This window comes from Vicugna pacos, chromosome 7 (assembly GCF_048564905.1).
Source record: "Vicugna pacos chromosome 7, VicPac4, whole genome shotgun sequence".
Taxonomy (NCBI): Eukaryota; Metazoa; Chordata; class Mammalia; order Artiodactyla; family Camelidae; genus Vicugna; species Vicugna pacos.
Window position 1 is genome coordinate 39322077 of NC_132993.1, and position 21018 is coordinate 39343094.

Here is a 21018-nt window from a genome sequence, read left to right on the forward strand (position 1 = left end):
TGTGTAGATGTGAGGCTGGCACCTGCAGTGGCTGTCTCCTTGCCAGTCTGAGGATGAAGCCAAGACATGGCAGAGGTCCAAGAAATGGAGAAAGAACCACCCTACTTCTAGTCTTCCAGTTTAGTGGACCAGTGCATCTCCTTATAATAATTTAAGATAATTTGGGTTGGAACATTCTATTTTATTGTTGTCATTTTGCTGCTGAAAGAATGCTAATCAATACAGAACTCTCAACCAATGAACCACAGGAATAAGCTTGTTCAGATCGAGTCTACTGTATCCAGAATCTGTTGCTCCTCTTCCATTTATTCCATGTTTTTCTCTTTCTATTGGGATTAATCCCAGTAGATGATATGCTCATATCACGGCCTCTGACTCTACTTTTGCAAGTGCTTGCAAAAAGTTCATGTTACTCTGATTTTCATCAATTGATTTCGATTAAGGCTTATTTCCTCCAATACGTGTTGCAAAATGCTGAGGTTCTGTTTTTGCTTTCCTGGGAGTGACTCTTACATTTTGCTGGGCTAAGAAGCACTCTCTCCATCTGATGCTTTGTCTGCTACCTGTTTTCAACCTCATAAACTTTCTCTGCTTTGTTGCTGTAGTCTCTGTAGCAAGAAGAGACGCTTTCTGATGGGGATCTTGGCTGAGCACAGAATGACTTCCCCACCCCCACTGCATTACACTTTGACATTTCGTATAAGGTAGTCTACATCCTTTCTGGCAGGGGTAGCACACGGAGGTACCTGCACTCGAGGGCTCATAGTACATGAGCTAAATAAACACACAAGCATTTTTTGTTTTAAAGGTTTTCCTGCTAATCATAGGGAAGAAGCAGCCTAAGTAAGATACGTGAGGGAATTACAATGGCTCAAGAAATCTCAAAAAGTTCTAAGAGTAGTGATTTTATACTCCATACTAAAATATTTGCGGGTCACTTTCGTTTTTGTTGCAGTCATTTTCTTTGCTCACATGGCAAGAGAATGAATGAGAAAGAGGTGAAACAACATGTGGCAGAAATAAGACTACCCTTCTAGAGCCTGGCTTCCTGCCTCAGGCCAGCCCCCCATCCACCTCCCCACCCCATCCTCCTCCTCCTTCTCCTCCTCCTCTTTCATCATCAGGAGCAGCTCTTCCCTGCTCCACCTTGAGCATCCTCTGGCTCCACCATGCCCCAGCCATGCCCAGTGTGGTGCTGTTCTGTGGCAGCTCACGCCAAGGCCTGCCTGTCCCGGAAAGTGGAGGACAGACTGGGGCTGGAGCTAGACAAGGTGGTCAATAAGAAGTTCAGCAACCAGGAAATCAGCACAGAAACTGGTGAAAGTGTGAGAGGCCAAGCTTTCTATTATCATTCAGAGTAGCTGTGGAAAAATTAATGGCACCTATGGAACTTATGATCAACGGTACAAAGCCAAATGGTCCTCTAGAGTGAAGGTGGTACTCCCGTATTTTCCATGATGCCCGACAAGATAAAAAGGACAAGAGTCATGCGTCAGTTTCTGAAAAACGTGTAGCCAATCTGCTTACAGCAGTTGGGGCAGATCACATCATTACCACGGACCTGCAGGCTGCTCAGAGCCAGGGCTTCTTCGATATCCCTGTGGATAACTTACGTGCAGAACTAAGGGAATACTGCAGACTGGAGGAACGGTATTGTGGTTTCCCATTCATGGACAGACTGAATGTGGAGTTTGCCTTGCTTCATCCAGAGAGAAGGAGAGCCATAGGGATGGATAAGATGATTCTGGCTGGCGATGTTCAAGGTCAGGTGGACATCCTTGTGGACATCATGTATGTAGCGCAAAATTCTGTGCTGCAGTCAAGCTACTCTATGCTGGAAACACTGGTGTTTATGCCATTTTGACTCATGGAATCGCCTGTGGGCCAGCTCTTCCCAGAATTAATAATGCTGCCTCTGAGGCTGTTGTTGTCACAGACACCATTCTCAAGAAGACAAGATGAAACACTGCTCTAAGATTCCAGTTATTCACATGTCAGTGATTTTTGGCTGAGATAATCCAAAAGGCAACGGCAAGTCTGTCTCTTACTTGTTTAGTGGTGGCCCTCTGTAGCCCCCAAATGCTATGCTTTCAAATATTATACTTCGAACTAAAAATTTTTTTGAGTTTAGAACTCAATAAAAAAGTAGAATGATGAATATTAAAGCATCAGATCTCTGTTTTAAACCGTGGAACATCTCTTTATAGTCATAGGAGACAACGGACAGGGATAGAGCACGGTTTGTTTTGTTTTTAATTGAACTCGTCTTGAATGAGAAATGTCTGTGTTATTTTGCTTTGTTGTGACAGGTAACATTTACCTTTGTTCTTACGGTACTTTGAGGCCACAATCATGTAATGTAATTGTAGATAGTTATATAATTTCTTTATATAATATAATCCTCTTGTGGAAATTCATTGTTTAGATATTTCTGAGGTCGCCAAAGCACTTTGTGTACTAGTTTACATGTAATAGTAATATTATGAACATTTGAGTAATTTAGCCCTTTTCTTCTGAACGAGCATTAGAAAATCATGAAGTACCTCGAATGTTGCCTTTCAGGGTCAAGTAAACCAGTTTAGCTATTGTGCTTAGTCTGAAATGAACTTTGTTTATCTAAAAATGGCTAATCACCCATTTATTTTCTCATATAAGTTAGACAAATCAGGGACAATGTAATTATAAGTAAATGCAGTTTTATGAGTTGCCTCTAATCTAACCAGGAAATCGCCATAACTTTTAAACTACGGCTTCTTAAAATATGCTGTAACTACTCACATTTACTTGAATTTCTAAATCTTAAAGTTCCAAAGTTATATACAGCAATAGAGCTATTTTCCTTAAAACTTACCAACAAATTGATGAGCAAATTCTGACTGTCAGTGAGTTGCAAATTGACGTTGGCAAATGCACAGTATTTCCTAGTTTTTTGAGATGCATTTTTAATTTACATTGTATTTTTACCTTCTACCCCTCTGTTTTTCCTCTATAATTTTATGTTGTGGATTTCCTTCAAAAGAAAGGCTACCAAATCCATTAGAATTTATCCAGTCGAATCCTTTATTTTGCTTTTTGGTATAAAATAGATGACTTTGTTATGAGAGACTCCAAATGCATTTAAAACACTTCCCCTTTTCTTTGTTTCTTTCTGTATTTATTTCATTCATACTAAATATGCTTTTCCTTTTTAAATTCTGAAATAGCACGTCTCTTAGGAAAATGATTGTCTTAACTTCCAGATTTTATCTGAAAACTATGAGCTGGAGAATGTCAAGAAAAAAGTACTAATAAGTAAACCTTAATTGTTTTATTAGGATGATCTTCAAGAATTGCCAAAAGTAAAAGTGATTGTGAGGAAGACCTCACCGAGGATTTTGTTATTCATTAGCTGGTCATTTACATTTTCCTAAGTGAGATGCCATACAGCCTACACAGCTGAAGAGAGGGCTGAACTTTCTAAACAGATTGGCTGGACATCCAACCTGAATAATTCAGATCAAAAAGGGAGGAAGGGATTTGCCCAAGTAGACAAAGCCTAGGAATCTTCATTTGCCAAATCTTTTTTTTAAAAATACATTTTTATTGAAGTATAGTCAGTTTACAATGTTGTGTCAATTTCTGGTGTACAGCATAATGCTTCGGTCATATATGAACAACATATATTCGTTTTCATATTCTTTTTCACCGTAAGTTACTACAAGGTATTGAACATAGTTCCCTCTGCTATGCACTATGAACTTGTTGCGAGCTATATAATATTTATTTTTGAGAAGTATATGAATTCTGCACTTGAATTTCTTTTCTTGAAGAAATGAAAGGGTGGTTTTTGACCTGTTTATGAAGACATCTTGACATGCAAATACAGACAGGTTGATGTGGCTAAAACCAATTCATTTAGAGATAAACGTTTTGCTTTGAGATGTTGAGAGTCTAAGAATAAACTGAACTAGTTTTAAATAATGATCCTCAGGAGGGGCAGGTGCGTACGATGAAGGACACAACCTGTGGATTTTGTGCCTTTTGCAAGGTTGAAATCATGGCAAAAACTGATGCCCAATTTCTTTTAATTGGTGACAGAAAATACTTCAACTTTTATTAAACTCTCACAGGTAGAAAGAAATGTGTACTGGCTACATATGGAGGCCTTGCTTTGATGATCATATCCTTCAAATTAAGGTTTAAAAAATCTCCAATTGTGGAAGCAACATAAACAGATTCTAAATTGTACCCCATCTAAGTTCCTATTCTTAGAGAAGCTAATGTCAACTCATCATTTTATGAGCAAATCCTTAGATTTGGGAAAATTCACAGAGACAGAAAACAGGTTAGAGGTTATCAGGGATGAGAGTAGAGGAGAATGGGGAGTGACTACTTAGTGGGTAGAAGGTGTTTTAATAAGTTGATGAAAATGTTTTGAAACTAAAGACAGCTAGTGGTTATACAACGTTGTGAATATACTAAACACGACTGAACTGTGTACTTTCAAATGGTCAATTGTATGTTATGTGAATTTCACATTAATTTGGAAAAACAGAAGGGAAGTTTTGAAAACATTTGAGCCCCTATTTTTCCCAGCCCCATATTTTGATTTGCCTCCTGGGAAGCACATTGACGTGCAGCTCACATTATAAGGAATGTGAGGTGACTACCTGGCTTAGGGTGACTCATCATCATTTGTTAAGCCACCTGGGAGCTTGAGAGCAGTGCGTTTGGGGCAATTTGCTGATTCTTTTAGGCAGCCTTAATGCTGAGTCCCGTGGGCAGCAAGAACTAGCATGTGATTAGAGCAGAAGCAATTATTCTTAGAAAAGCATCATTAATTTCAAAAGCTCTCATCCTGAGCTACGTGGCTAAATGAAGGCATTAGGATGCTATCTAGAGGAGAGAAAGTGAAGCTGTTTCCCCCTCTTCAGGAGAGAAGGGAAACCTAAAGTTATCTGTTCCTGCTTGGATTGTTATTGTGTGAGGATGCAACGCTTGGAGCTTTGGCAGCCATCTTGTGATCCCAAGAAGATGGCCAACACAAGTGCAGAGAAGCTGAACAACCTTGGAACTACCTATCTGCAGACATTCTGTTAGATGATAAATAAATATTTTTGCAGTTAAGCAAGCCGCTGTTGGTCAGGTTTTCCTGTATGTGCAGCTGATATAGAACCCAAATATTTCCTCCCACTTTGGTCATGGGCTAGATGGTTGGAGTTTCCAAGTTGCAGCCTGAGGCAGCTGCAGAATGGAGGCTGTGCTCTATAGGGTTTGCTCTGGTTGCTAGGTAACACCCGGGGGTCTGATCCTACAGAGCGTGCTGTCTCTCTGTCTCCTTCCTTTACAACTTCATCTACACTCCCTTCCTCCTTCCTCCAAAAACTGCCTCTGCCCCCTGAGGCAGCAGCCTGTGGCTTGGAGGGAGACCCCAGGGGCAGCTCATGCTCCAGTTGGACTTGGGTGTGTTCCACTTTGGCTGGATCCTTTCAACCCAGACAAGGCTCCGGGAGCTCCTCACAGCTCTGCCTGCAACCACTTCGGTCACCTCTGAGGGGTGCTCTGTTGTGAAATCCCACCCCTTTCTTTCTTCCACTCCATGCCCCACACCTTGAGCTCTAGTACCAAGTCTTGCTACAGCATTTACTTAAAGGGCAAGTCATTTAACCTTTCTATGTTGTAGTTTCCATGTTGCTGGATAATTTTACCTGTATTTAATCATTACTGTGGAGACCAGAGGATGTGGAAATGCCTTGGTCTCATCTGGGCATTGCTGCTTCTCCTGCTTGGACCTCCTGTTCTGGTTAGGCTGCCACTGGGCACCCCACTGGTTGCCAGGACCCAGCCCCCTCCTCAGACTGCAGAACTGGTGACTCGTCTTTTGGTTGCCAGGCCGTGGCCTCCTAGTCTGTTGTGATCCTAGTTGCATTCTGAATAAATAGCCCTATAGAAAAACTGGCAAAAAAAAGTTCCTCAAATTAAAAAATAGACAAAAGAAAGTAAACGTACATAGATCTAAAACAGTTCTGTCACTTTCAAAATGCTGCAAATTTGATAAATGGTGGGAGTTTGTACATGTGCTGCCGAAGTGAGCGCTAAATGGTGGGAGTTTGACATAGCACGGTGGTTAAGAACATGCGTGGGTCTGAATCAGAAGGACCTAAATTTGAACCTGCATAAACTTGGACAGGTAGCTTAACCTCCCTGAAGCTGTTTCTTTGTCCATAAAATGGGATTAATCCTAGCCTGACCTCACAGTGTTGTAGTGAGGACATGACTGTATAGTGATGACATGCTAACTGGTGTTGATATTTACTATGGCCAGCATTTCATTTTGAGAGAGTTTAATGGCAAACTTACTATATTCACCCATTTCACAGATGAAGAACCTAAAAAACAGAGAGGTGATATAATCTCCCAACATCACACAGCTACTAAACTGTGGAGCTGGCCTTTGAATCTTGGATATCTGTCATCAGAAGACCTGCTCTAAACAATTAGCTAAGTGCTGCATTTAACATATCCCCCAGTACAAAGAAAGTGCTCTGGGCAGACTACCTATGATTATTATTGTTATTAATGCACATTGTCTGAAGTATAATTAGATGAATTTATTTAAAATTCCTTAAAATTCTCCAAAGATGCAAAGATGGTAAAATAAGATTAATACAAGGTAGTAGATGCACCCCTTACTCTTAAAGGCCTAGGATTGGTACCAGTTCCCTGACTTGCTGATCCTGGGATACTATGCTCTCCCTTTCTGCTTTTTCTAAACTCTACCCACATTTATAGATGAGACCCTTTATTAAACTCTTGTCAAATTGTCCAGTTTGAGGGTGCCGCCTCCTTCCTGCTGTACCCTAACTGATAAAGACATGTAATGTTTGACATCTAAGGAGGACACTGTTATTATCTCTGTTTTGCAGATAAAACCAATAAGGGTCAGAGAAAGGTTAAGTAACTTCCCAAGGTTTCAGTGGTGTAAATGGTGAGAACTGGGTAACAAACCCTTTTGTCTATCCCCAAGCTCAGTTCCCTACTGTGCTTTAATATTAAAGACTTTGAGGAGACTTGAGGCTGGAGCTGTGGGACAGGTGACGTGAGCTTTCTTATTTATGCTTTTACACCAGTGTGCAGTGGCAGAGAAAGATACTGTGAGATAGACTATGTCATTGGCCCTGGTTCTTCAGTTTCCCTTTGGGTGGGTCCTACTTCCCTGCTTTCTTGACTTGGGCTTGGCCTGGTGACTCTCTCTGGCCAATGGAATGAGGCAGAAGTGATGGATGCCATTGATAAGGCTCAGTGAAGCCAGTAGGCCTTGTGATGTCCGAGAAAGACAGAGGAGGCGAGCAGCCATAAGCCCAGTGGGGAGTGAGAACCAAGGCTCCAGGTAAAAAATGGGGATTGGGACACAGGGGTATAACAATTGCTAATTGGCTAGTGCCATTAAATATTCAGGAATATGTTTCTAAAAAAAAATCAATGGACTGGTTGTGGGAAGCTGTTGCATCTTAGTTTAGTCTAATTTTTATAGAGTTTTCAACTTTCTTGTTTGTAAGATCGGAAGCAACAGTGAAACAAAAACTTAATTAAAAGTGTCAGGACTTAAACTGAAAAAATGTTAAGTAAAGAAAGTTCATAGATTTATCATTTTGCTGGGTAAGCTTTGAGAATATTGTCTTGAATGATAGCAGGACAGGAAACATTTCCTAACTCCAAGGGCATTTCTTCACCTTCGAAGGTAGTAAAATTTCTTTTGCAGGGTTATAGGTCAATAGCTCTTCTAAGAGAAGCTTTAATTCATCTCTGCAAGAGACAAGGGTAAGACTGTCCTCCTAAAATGTCCTTTTATAGCCACACCCCAACCAGTGTAGGGTGCTGGTCCTGTCATCTTCATTTTTTCATTCCTAGCATCTGATGCAGTTCCTTGCACACTGCTGGTGTCTGTATAAATGTTTGTGGGATTGAAGTCTTTTGCATTTGAGAGGCTAATATACAAACAGGCTGTATATGAAAATATAACTTGGACCTGCTAGCTGCAGCAATCAGTCCAGAAACAAACAACTCCTATAGTAATTGGCCAAAATGTCCAAGACTTGATTAATAACGGACAGCTTCTTTAATTTTTGCTCGTACTTCCAACTTTGGACAAACTGGAGAAAGCCAAATATACACTCCTAACTAATCATGTAGGATGCTCCACTTCTAGGTAACCTGCTTGCAGCTCCCCGAGCCAAGAGCCCTCAGTCAGGGCACACCTGACGTATTCCCTTTCTTTCACCATAAAGCTTTTCCACTCCTCTGCCTCACGTTAAATCTCTGCCAAAGCTTAAGTGGTGGTGGCTGACTCCTCTGCTAGAGCGAAGTCTGAATAAGTGGCCTTTGGAGTAACTGCTTTGTTTAATGAATTGAAATAGGAAGATTTAAGTTATTTTAATTAAGTGCAGCAAAGGTTGATTGCATATCCAGTATATGTCAGGTGCTAGGCTATTTGCTGTTTCCTATTTAAAAATAAAAAATTAATTTTTATTTAATAATTTTTAAATTAAAAAATTAAAATGAAAATTTAATATTTTAATTAATGCAATTTTAATATTTAATAATTTTATTACAATAACCATTTGTATTTTGGTATTTTATCAAAACATTCAGACTGATCTATCACTTATTAAATTGTTTTAGATTAAGGTCTACTTTAATAAAATTAGATGGGTAAATATAAACCCCAAGTTGCTTGAAATGTTACCTGCTTTTGGATCCAAAATAGAAGTTGTAATGCTGAATCTGTAAGAGAAACTACATCCCAGACATGATTATGGCCACTTTCCCTCAGAACTTTTTCTGTAACTGGCCAGATAGTGAATATTTTTGGCTTCGTGAACCATAAAATCTATGTAAAATGACTCAACTTTACCATTGCAGGACAAAAGCAACAACAGATAATATGTCAAGGAACGGGTTTTGTTCTGTTCCAGTACTAAAACTTTGTTTATGGACCCTGAGATTGAATTTCATATACTTGTCACAAGCCATGAAATATTCTTCGTTTTATTTTTTCCCAACCATTAAAAAATATTAAGAAACGTTCTCAACTCCCAGATGATATAAAAACAAGCAATAGACCAGATTTCACTCAGGGACCATTGTTTGCCTCATAACATAAAAATACACTGAATATCTTTAAATTTAACAGCTGGCAATACAAAAGATATTGAGACTAGTCCTTTTTCTTATGTATCTCTGCTACGATTTTATATGTCTTTGTATATGGTATATGGTATAAAGTTTATGTCATTCTATCTTAGGATAGATTCACACACACACACACACACCCCACATACAAATTTTGTATGAAATTAAAGAATATTTTTCACATACATGTATTTCATATTCTTTACCTATAAATAAAAATAACATCATAATATTTTCTCTTACTTTGGTGTCCTTTAGGATTATGTTTCCTCTTTCTGTTTTAGATTCTGGCTCAGAACTGAGCCTGAGGGGACAAAACTGAATAATCAGCCCAGTACATGCAGATGTTCTTTAAAGTCTGAGGGAATTACAGACATTAGGTTTCCTTTTCTAGCTTTATTTCCTACTACAGGGTAATGACAATTACGAGCAATTGAAGCATTCCCGCTAATAGCCTTTAGATTTCAATCACAGGAACTCTGGCAGAAATGCAACCACAGTAAAACCCACGGGGCCTTGCTGGGAAATCAGTGGCATACTTGCCTCTCTCTCCCTACCTCTGTCTTTGACAGACACCTTTAATCTATCACCGCACTCTTCCCTTCTCTGCCTTCAGGTGGCTATGGATTCTTGCTAAACACAGTGCTACAGGTAGCCACTACCAATCAAATGCAGACACACTAAACGAAACTGATTGGCCATATATATGATATTTTTGTCTCAATTTTGAGCTAACAAAATCTCAGCTGTTGCTTTGGGGAATCTTTCTTTGTTTCTTCATTTTAAATAATTGGATTAAAAATTGTGGTTAAATACACATAGCATTAAACTTACCATCCTAATCATTTATAAATGAATGACTCAGTGGTGTTACATATATTCACATTGTTGTGCAACCAATCACCAGAACTTTTTCATGTTGCAGAACTGAAGCTCTATACCCATTGAACAACTCCCATCTCTCCGTGCCCCCAGGCCCTGGCAACCTCTGTTCTATTTTCTGCTTCTATCAGTTTGACTACTCTAGGTACCTCACATAAGTGAAATTATTCAGTGTTTGTCTTTTGTGACTGATTGGTGTCATTCAGCATAATGTCCTCAAGGTTCATCCATATGACAGCACATGACAGAATTTCCTTCTTTTTAAAGACTGAATAATATTCCACTGTATAAGTTTACCATGTTTTCTTTATCCATTCATCTGTTGCTGGACATTTGTGTTGCTTCTAACTTTTGGCTGTTGTGAATAATGCTGCCGGGAACATGGATGTACAAATATCTCTTTGAGATCTGCTTTCAGTTCTTTTGGGTATATATGCAGAAGTGATATTGCTGGATCATATGATAATTCTATGTTTAATTTTTTGAGGAATTGCTATACTGTTTTTCATAGCAGCTTAACCATTTTACATTCCTGTCGACAGTGCACAGGGTTCCAATTTTCTACGTCCTTGCAAAAACAAGGATGTATTGTAAAATATGGTATTTTATGAGTTTCTTTTTTTTAATAACAGCCATCCAAAAGGGAGGTGATTGTGGTGAAGACTGTTTCTTAACTATGGGAACTCATGCTCCTTTTGAAAGACAAGAAAAATCTCTAGCCCTTTAAAAATGTTATTTGAAATTTCAAAATAAATTGAATAAAACACACACACACAAATAAAACTAAGCAATAGTAAATTTTATTTTGCTTCCCCAATCACACAGATCCTAAAGCTTCACCAGGGTGACCTTATCCCTCCTCATAATAAAGTTTTCCATGGAATACCTAGAGTTTGGCAAACTGTAGGTCACAGGTCAAATCTAGCCTGCTGCCTGCTTTTGTGCAGTCCTGGAGCTAAGAATAATTTTTACATTTTTAAATGGTTGGGGAAAAATCAAGAGAAGAATAATATTTTGTGACAAGTGAAAGTTGTATGAAATTCAAATTTTAGTGTCCATAAATAAAATTTTATTGGAAGACAGTCATGCACACTCATTTATGTGTCATGTGTGGCTTCTTTCACACTACAACTGCAAGGTAAGTACTGTGACAGCAGCTATACTGATTGAAAAGTCAAAAATATTTACTATTTGTCCCTTAATAGAAAAAGGTGCTGATCAATGCTCTAGAGGAATGCTTTTCAATACTTTTGCACTACAATCTAGAGTAAGAAATGTAATTTATGTTGTGAGCCAAGAAATGGACAAACACCAACATACAGAGAATGAATCAAATCAATATGTCTTCTGATATTCCCTTCCCTTCCCTTCCCTTCCCTTCCCTTCCCTTCCCTTCCCTTCCCTTCCCTCCTCTCCTCTCCTCTCCTCTTCCCTTCCCTTCCCTTCCCTTCCCTTCCCTTCCCTTCCCTTCCCTTCCCTTCCCTTCCCTTCTCTTCTCTTCTCTTCTCTTCTCTTCTCTTCTCTTCTCTTCTCTTCTCTTCTCTTCTCTTCCATTATATTCTATTCCACTTCATTCTATTCTATTCCATAGAAAACAAAGGCCAGTGGAGACCCACTAATTAATTTCATGAGCCAATAAGCGTCACAACCACCTTTAATAATACTGCTCTAGAGAACAGACCGAGAGCATAAAATGAAGTGAGACTGATTTCAGGTAAAATCAAGAACGGTTTACAGGAAACTTAAAACATATAGGAAAGTGGAGAGAATGGGATAGGTAACTCACACGGACCTCTGACCATGCTTCAAATCCACTCTTGGCCAATCTTCTCATCTCTGTTCCCCTCATGCCTTCACCTGGGTTATTCTGAAGCAAATCCTAGATACATCATTTCCTTTGTGAATATTTCAGTAGGCATTTTAAAAGATAAGGACTGTTTATAAAAACTTAAGCGTAACATTTATTTCATCTAAAAAGTTAACAATAATTTCTAAACATCATCAAAGATCCAGATAGTTTTTACATTTTCCTAATTGTAGTATGAAATTTTTTGGTAATAATTTTCTTGAATCAGGATCCAAATAAAGTTCATTACAATTGGTTGATATGTTTCTTAATGTATAATATTCTCCCCTACATTCATTCGCAGTTTATTTGTTGAAGAAATCAGCTACTTGTCCTGTAAAATGTCACCATCTGGACTTTGCTGATTACAACCCTATGATGTCAGTTATCATGACCCTCCGTCCCCTGTATTTTCTTTAAATTGGTAGTAAATCTAGAGGATTGATCAAATTCAGGTTTGATTTTTTTTTTTTCTTCTGGCTAGACACTTCACAGGTGGTGGTGGGAACTTCTGTCAGGAGGCATGTACTGTTTGGTGGTCTCATCTCTCCTGATATTGGGGGTCATTGATGGTTATTGCTTAGAACCATTAATAAGAACAGCTTTTTATTATTTTTTATTTTTTAACATTTCTTTATTGAGTTATAGTCATTTTACAATGTTGTGTCAAATTCCAGTGTAGAGCACAATTTTTCAGTTATACATGAACATACATATATTCATTGTCACATTTTTTTTTTGCTGTGAGCTACCATAAGATCTTGTATATATTTCCCTGTGCTATACAGCATAATCTTGTTTATCTATTCTACATATGCCTGTCAGTATCTACAAATTTTGAACTTCCAGTCTATCCCTTCCGACCCCCCCACCCCTTGGCAACCACAAAGTTTGTATTCTATGTCTATGAATCTGTTTCAAGAACAGCTTTTTAAAACATTTGTTCTGTCTAACTGATAAGTAGACTGCCTCAGTTAGCAATGAGAAGAGTCAATATATCAATTTTCCTTAGATTAATCTGCAACAATGCATTTCAAATAATACCTCATCTTTTTAGGGGGGTGTTCTAAGAAAGTAAATCTAGAAGAAAATTTGTGTAAGAATGTCCAAGATTTTATAAAATTTTGTTATAACTTATTATAAAGTTGCAGTGAATAAGCTATGACAGGAATAGGCTAGTATATTAATGTTCTTTCCATGTTATTTTTCTAATAGCAAAAAATGGCAACAACGTAAATGACCAACATTGGAGTAGAGGTGAAGTAAGTGTGGTATGTCAAAGAATGAATGATTATATTGTATAGTAGACATTTCAAATCATGTTTTATGGAAGTTTAAAATTCTACTGTGAAGATAATATAATAAGGAGAAAATCGGGTTTCAAAGTGATATATAAAGTATGATCCTAATTTTGTAAAATACGAATCTATTGGAGTGGATATAGATGACTGGAAGACACTATCTCAGAGGTGATATAAATCATATCTTGGATATTATCCTGTGTAATACCAATAAAAAATAAACATACACTTCCTTTGTATTTTAATGGCAAAGGGAAGATAAAGGATATGTCAGGGTGGAGGGATTATGAGTGATTTCCCGTTTGCTCTTTATGCTTTTTTGTAGTTTCTGAATTTTGTGCTGCAAATGTGTATCATTTTAATAATCAGAAAAAGAATATATTATACATAATAATGAACTCTCTATTCCTGAGGCATTAATTAGGGGCTGTAAGTTTTGATTTACTTTGTCAGTGCCTTATAGAAGGAAGACCTACCTACACTGGATGGTCAGTTGGAATAAACAGATGGCCCAAAGAGCCAACTTAAATTTTCTCTTTGATTTTTACCATAGACAGACCACTGGTTGGAGTCAGAAGACCTGAGAGCTAGAGCTAGGCTGTGTCTCTCCTTATGCACCACTTAGGTCTGGGCAATCCATTTTAGCTTTTAAGTCTTTGTACTATTTGAATACAGAATAATTCATAAGGCTGCACTGACATAAGAATAATTCACGTTAAGACTGAATAATACCTTAACCTTTCTAATTTACCAGGATACTGCAAAGGCAAATATGAAACAGTGGAACATCTGGCAGAAAAACATCCCATGTATCATTGTTTTTAAGAACAATACTTGGAATGTTTATCCCTGTACTGTACCCAAAGGGTAACAGTGACGTCAGAATGCCTCCCAACCTTTCTCCCGCTCTCAGATTTCCCTGGAGCAGGTCATCCTCTGACCTTTCAAGGTTGAGTGACATGTTTTTTTCTTTTTATTTGCTGATGCCTGTGGTACAGCTCAGGCTCATAATTCCCACTGGGCAAGAGTCATGTCTAATTGTGTGTTTTTTTGTTGACCATAAAAAACTGTTGGGGCCTAATGGATGTTAATGGAGCTCAGATGAGTTGCTTCGTTGCTCTTGTGTGTTGTGACTTTACTTGAAATCATTTGATTATACTAGTTTGGGGCCTTCTCTGGAGTCCTCTGAACTTTCTTGGAAATTGTTAGACTGCATTGGCAGAGAGCAGTTAGAATAAGGCTGACAAGACAGAGCTGTGAAGCTGGTGAAACTGGTTAGCTATGGTTGTGCTGGAATGAGATGCAGACTGGTCTGGAAGATTTGGATTTTACTTTGGTCCCTGCTGCCACTAACATGTTGGTTGATTATAGTTTACCCAACCTGATCAAGGAGGAGGCTGGACTCTGGGATCTGAGTTTCCTTTGGGGATGACTGGGTGGAACTTACGATTCCAAGTTAATGACTAGGTTCCAGTCTGGCCTCTGTGGAGTCTTAGGGAAATCATCTCACATCTCTGAGCCTCAACGTTCTCATCTGAAAAGTGAGGATAATATTTATATCCTAAGATTGTTGTAAGGGTTAAATGAGATAAAGTATATATAATGTCCAGGGCTGTGTCTAGTGCCCAGTAAGTCCCCAAAGTGTTTTGCCTGCCCTCCTTGTCTTCACTCAAACATGAATAAATTAACCTGCATAAAAACATTAGGTAACTGAGGGTTAGAATGCCTTCTCATGGGAATACTTGTGTTCTACAAGGGAACTCTGAAAGATGGTGTCAAATAAAACAAATCCAAATTCAGTAAGGAGAGACTTTATTTGAAAGAATTATTGCATGAGGGGAAAGGGACTATTGCCATAGGGAGCATGCAAGTGTGTAAAGTGTTAGGCAAAAAGTGGCTTTCTTTTATAGACAGGAATAACAAGGCTAGAGGATCTTTTACCCTGAGCCCAGTTAACTCCTGGGAAGGCTGTATGCTGGCCCAGGCTGAGAGTGGGCCAAAGTTCAGAGGCCTAGAGGAAGGAGAGAGAGAATTTCAGAGGCCTGGAGAAGGAAGGAGTTAGGTTAACCTAACTTAACCACAGTTTGGTTAACAAGCATTGTGTCCAATTGATCAATGGGGATGAAACAGTTCAGCTAGTCATTTGAGGCAAAGAATGGGAATTTGAAAGGTCAGTGTCTAGTCTTGTCTTAGGTCAGCAATGGGGCATCCTTAAGTGTTACCTTAGTCATTTGAGGAAGGGTGTTTTTTTCTTGTAAGCTGTTTTCCAGGACATGAAAGGGAGGGGAATTTCTCCACCCTCACTCATTTCAGAAAGTATTCAACACTGCCAATGGTAAAACATCCAGGATCCAAAGTCACTCAGTTGGTAACATCCTCAAAGGATGTTGATGCGTGAGTCAGATCTTTCCAAGGCCTCTCAATGCACAGTCTGCTGAGTACTCACTATTGGAAGTCTGGCTGGAGCACTCCTGCCCTTGATGGATGAGGTCAAAAGCCTGGAAAAGGAAAGGCAAGGGCTTGAGAATATCACCTACATCTGACATTTTCTCTAACAGCTTCCTCTCATCAAGCTCTAGCTGACCATACACGGTCCGATTTTGACAAATGTAAGTAGAAAAGGAGACAGGGATTGTTTGTTTTCCAGGCTCATCTCTTCCCACTGACAGGAGAACCAGGAGACTCTGATTAGCAGCAGCAGAGTCAACAACCAAACTCTAAATTGAGCTGAGACTCAGTCCTGGAGGAGGGCATGTGTGTATCCTGGGGAAAGGCTTAAGTCAGCCAGCATGGCAGGGGGTACTCTGGGCGTTTAGGATAGCAGCTCCTAACCATTCCATTCAGAAGTATTACATTGGTGTTTTCCCAGTAGGTACAGTCAAGTGGAGTATGTCACTCTTAAGTAGGTCCAGAACATCTCACCTCCTTCCATTCCCATCTTTGTATTGTTGCTAATAATGCCTATGTTAGTACTGCAGGAAAATCAAGTCAAGGTGCAAGAACAGGAAATGTCTGCCCAGGGAGCTCTTTCTAAAAGGTCCTTTGCCCAGAGTAAGGATTTTTACCAGGGCCTACTTGTTCATCAGGTGAGCAAAGAAAGAATTAAAAAAGCTTAAACATTATAGAGAAGTTCATATAGCCTACAGACACATGGATTGATGGATACTTGCATTCCTTTTTGTGAGCCCTGAGAAGATGGGTTCCTGATATTGGCAGAGATGAGAGGACAGTCCTCATGCTCCTTGCATGGCATGTGTATCACGGTGTGTATTTGCCTAAAAGGTAGAGGATCCTCCATGTAGTGTTAGCTCAAGGCCTAGGGTTTCATCTTCTGCCCACCTCACAGGAAACAAAGTTGAAGACGGAGAGCTGTGTTGGACCCACAGCTGTCCCATTCTTGTTAATCCTTTGACTTAAATACCAGTTGAGGATTCTAAAACCTTTTTTTCTCTTCTCCCACCTTGGGCTTTGTTGATCTGGAAGCCATCTCTGTGATAATACTACTTTACATATACCTATTTGTATCTATTTCACAGGTGACAGTGTCAAGAGTCGTATCAGAGCTGGGCACTGAGGAAGGAGGAGGGCAGGTTGGTTCCCAGGCCAGCTAGGGAATCTCTGATAAAGTCACTCTCTCTCCTTTCATATATTCCAACCTCATATACACTGTGTATTTCACAATTGTTTTGCTTCGTAATTCAATGCCTGAAAACCTTTGGAATGCAGAGCAATGTGGATAGGAGACAGGATTTAGAAAGAGGAGTCCCAGGCACAGGATCCAGCTTCATTACTAACTGGCTGTGACCTTGGGCAAGACTTGAAACCTCTCTGGGCAACAGATTTAGCTCGAACTTAATCCCAGTCTGCTCTTCCTGATTCTAGCCCCACATTAGGGGTCACCATCTTCCCATTGCTGTCTGAGAAGGGGTGGGTCCAGCTGGGCAGGGTCCTTACAGGGTCCCTGGCTGTTCTGGCTTCCCTCCATGGGAGCTGCAAGGACTGGCTGGTGCCTGTCTCCCTGTTTTCCTTTGGAGAACTATTGGAGTTTCGTCCCCTTGCACCTCCAACCCCCCACAGGAAGGGTGGGAAGTTTCTTGGTTCCCCAAAGAGGGAGGCACCCAGGGTGAGGGGCAAGGGAGGAGGCAGGCTGGGGAAGGGGACTGCCAAGACTTCCTAAGGGGCAGTCAGGAGCCGGGTTCAGCAGGAATGCGCACCCTGGAAGAGAAGTGATATTGGCTCAAAGAAGAATCATTGAGAAAACACACGTAGGCTCCTCCTCCACCTTTGCTAAACCCTCCATCCTCCCGAGGGGGCCGAGGCGGCCCAGATGCTTCGGGAGGTGCAGGAAGTACGCGCCAAGCCTTTGGCCCCAGGTGAGCCAAGTGCGGAAAGTAGAGAGAAAAGTAGCCCTCATTTAATGCCACGCCCCTTCCTCCCCCTTACCCCCGGTAAAGTCTCCGGACAACCTCTGCACACTGACCCCTCCAAGAGTCCGCATCCACCCCTGATATCAGACAGGCGTGGACCCTCCCAATTCTCCTCGATCCACCCGGCGTGGGCACGCAGCTCTCCCTAAGCCGCCTCCTCCTCCCCCGCCGAGGAGGGACTGCAACCCGAGGAGTCAGAGGCGGAGCAGAGGTTGGGGGTGCTCCGAAGAGAGGAGAGAGTAGACCTTTGGCAGGCAAAGGGTGTGGATCCCACCGGGAGCTGTGGCTGCTCACTTGGGTCCTGCCCGGCCCGCTGAGATGGGCTCCGTTTCCTCGGCGCTGGCGCGGTCCCGTAACGCTGTGGTGCAGCCGGGCTCGTCGCCGCCGGAGCCCGAGGCGCCACTGGCTGCTCCCGGTGCTCACAGAGACCTATTTGCGCTCTCCAAGACCCGAAGGCTTGGACTAGGACGTGTTGAGGCGGCCGCTGGGCCCGCAGCCCCGGAGGCTCAGCCAGTCGCGCCGAGCCCGGAAGGGCGCGCGAAGTTAGCGAGCCCAGAGCTGTCCCTGGTGCTGAAGCGTGCGGAGCGCATGTCCCAGCCCCACTTGCCCGGACTCCCCAGCCCTGAGGGTAAGTCTCCTTTTCCGTAAGGATTCGGGGGAGCTGCTCCATAGAAACCTGTGGGGGCCCTCTTACCTTCAGGGGGAGAAATGAAGGCTCTGTCTCCCAACAGGAGTTTGCTTTTCTTGTCCTCTTGTCCAATAACCTCTTGCCCATAACACTTGCCCACTAACTCTCACAAGTTAAGACTCATTTCTGGCTCATTTGAATAAGGTATTGTTTCAGAAGGATCATCTTTCACAGAGGTTTAAACAGTTTTACAGATTATGCCAGTGTACACCCTAAGGATCCCTTTCCCCAGCTTTGTACTGGCGCCGCACCACGGGGAGACGTCTTCCTTGTTGTCTCGGAAAGACGAGTATAAAGGAGATGTGCCTTTCTCCCAGGGGAATTGGGAAAAGGGCAGGACATTCCTACTTGTCCAAGATTTATCCACGTTTGAAGACGGAAGCCAGTATTTGAGCTAGTCTCTTCTCTAGGGACTTGGGGTGTGTGGTTGGGGGAAGACATTTTATGGTAAGGGAGCAAGGGAGAAGAGAAAAGAGCGCACACGATTTGGAGTCAGTGGTGGATTTGAGTCTCCATCTGATGCTTTCATTGTGATCTTGGTCAGGATACTCTCCTTGTGCCTCAATTTTTATCATTTCTTACATAGAGGTGATAATAATACATGTTTCACTAGGTAGCTGGAAAAATCTAACCAGACACAGTGCATGCCAAAAAGTACTTCGAAACTTGTCAAGTGCTATGCAATTATTCAGTATTATGCCTGAACCAGATCTCCAAACCTCTTCAGCTGAAACTGAAAGGAATTGTAAAACTTTTCAGTTTTTAGTCTGAGATATTCAAAGGCTCCATCTCATAGGGTAGGTCCTGTTTTGTGTAAGTGGGAAGAAAAAATTTTGTGTAAGTGGGTAGTTAAAAAATTCACACTAGAAGTTACTAAATATATCAGCTGGCCTTTGGTCTCATATATAAACCCCCACTTAATCTCAGACAAGGTTGTAATGGTCACTACTGTTGTCTGTTGAGTTTTCATGAAGGATTCAGTAGATCCAGTGGGCAAAATTGGTTCCCCTGAAGAGAAAGAGATGAGATTAGTGGAGAGGGGGATTGGCTCACAACTTTGACTCATGAGAGGTACGGATACATGTAACCTTATTCCCTTGAGAATTTTCTTTTTAAAAATAGTGTGTTCATACATTAGCTTTTATTTGTTCTTGTTTTACTCAAACATACGTTTAAACAAAAAGTAAAGGAAATACACGCACATTGTCCTTGCAAGGAGGGACTTATCAATATAAATGTTAGGTTTTTTTTTTTTCCTTCTTCCACTTACAGCACGTGTCTTTGAGGTGTTAATGGAAAGAGAACCAGATTTAGAGTCAGGATATCTGGATCCTGCTAAGCTCTGCCTCCTAGGAAAGGAGACCTATATTTTCTAAACCTGTACTATCTGTTCTTTAAAAAGAGTACAAGTAGAGCTGTGCCATCTCTTATGCCATGAAGCTTAAAGGAATTATGGAGACAAAAGTAGTTTGTAAACAATAAATACTGTACAGTCAGGCAGTATTAAAGTATCTGGAGGCTTAATATTCTCTAATGTGTAGGAAGCAAATTTCATTTTTTAAATATAATCTTATCATGGTGTATCATAGTTACATTGGATGAAACATGAACTTCGGTTGTGAAACTTCAGTATTTAGTTGTGTGTGTGTATGTGTGTGTGATATCAGTTGAATTAGAAATATATGTATCTATGAAGGAATATTACCATACTTTTTCTCATGCTTTTCATCATGTGAACAGAAGATTTATATATTACAATTAATTCACACGTTTATAATTTCTGAAAACTAATTTCTAAGAACTTGCACTGAATTAATTTCTGTTTTGGATTTGATAAATACACCTTGGAAATACTATTAACTACCACTTTTTGATTGTACAGGAACTTTTTTCCATTCCTTCCATTTTATTTCATAAAGAATATCTCAAATTAAAAATGACATTCTGAGATTTATATCACCTAGGATACTTACACAAAATCATTCAATTTCTACATTTTGCTCTTTTAAAAATTGATATTTGAGCTTAAATCTTTAAAGCGTGGTGGCATTAGATAGTTGGAATTGCAGATGAGGCTCTGTTTTTATCATATTTAAAAATGAAATGAGTTGCCCTTACCTGTGAATCTAGGTGGCTTTTTGTTGGACTAGATTAGATTTCTCCAGATGTTGGGTAGAACAGCACAGAACCTGTGAATCTAGGAGCAAAGTAGCTCTGCTGCGAACTAGAACTTTATAAAACAAACTGATTATACGTGTATGCAATGTGCTGTATGTTATTTTATGAGATGATGGGATGGGTTCTTTTAGTATCATTTTACAGATGAAGCTATTAAAACACAGGGAAGTTAAGTAAATGGTCACACAGCTAGTAAATGATAGCCAGAATGTAAACCTAGGTAGTCTAGTTCTAGAACTATACTCTTTTTTTCCCATCTTTTTCTTTTTTTTTTTCGAACTATATTCTTATCCACTTCTCTATACTACTTACCTTAAGTGCTATGTGTTTATTTCCCATTTTTCAGTCCTCTGGTTTACAAGTATTTAGTAACGTCCTTTGAAAGTTGTGTCTTGTCCAAACTGTGGTCAGGGGAACCAAGGGAAAGTGCATTGGTCCTGAGAGGGAGGTTTCAAAGTATTAAGGAAGAAGCAGTCACCTTGGATATTACTGTGGTGGTAATTAAAGCCAAAGAACTTGAAGGGG

At 40.3% G+C, this 21018-nt stretch overlaps 2 pseudogenes; both read left to right on the forward strand.

Moving 5' to 3' along the window:
• The first annotated feature begins 1180 nt into the window (after positions 1 to 1180).
• LOC102537455 (ribose-phosphate pyrophosphokinase 2 pseudogene) lies at positions 1181 to 2072 on the forward strand (annotated as a pseudogene).
• Positions 2073 to 4036: 1964 nt separating this feature from the next.
• Positions 4037 to 4210, forward strand: LOC116278793 (ATP synthase membrane subunit K, mitochondrial pseudogene; annotated as a pseudogene).
• Positions 4211 to 21018: the final 16808 nt, after the last annotated feature.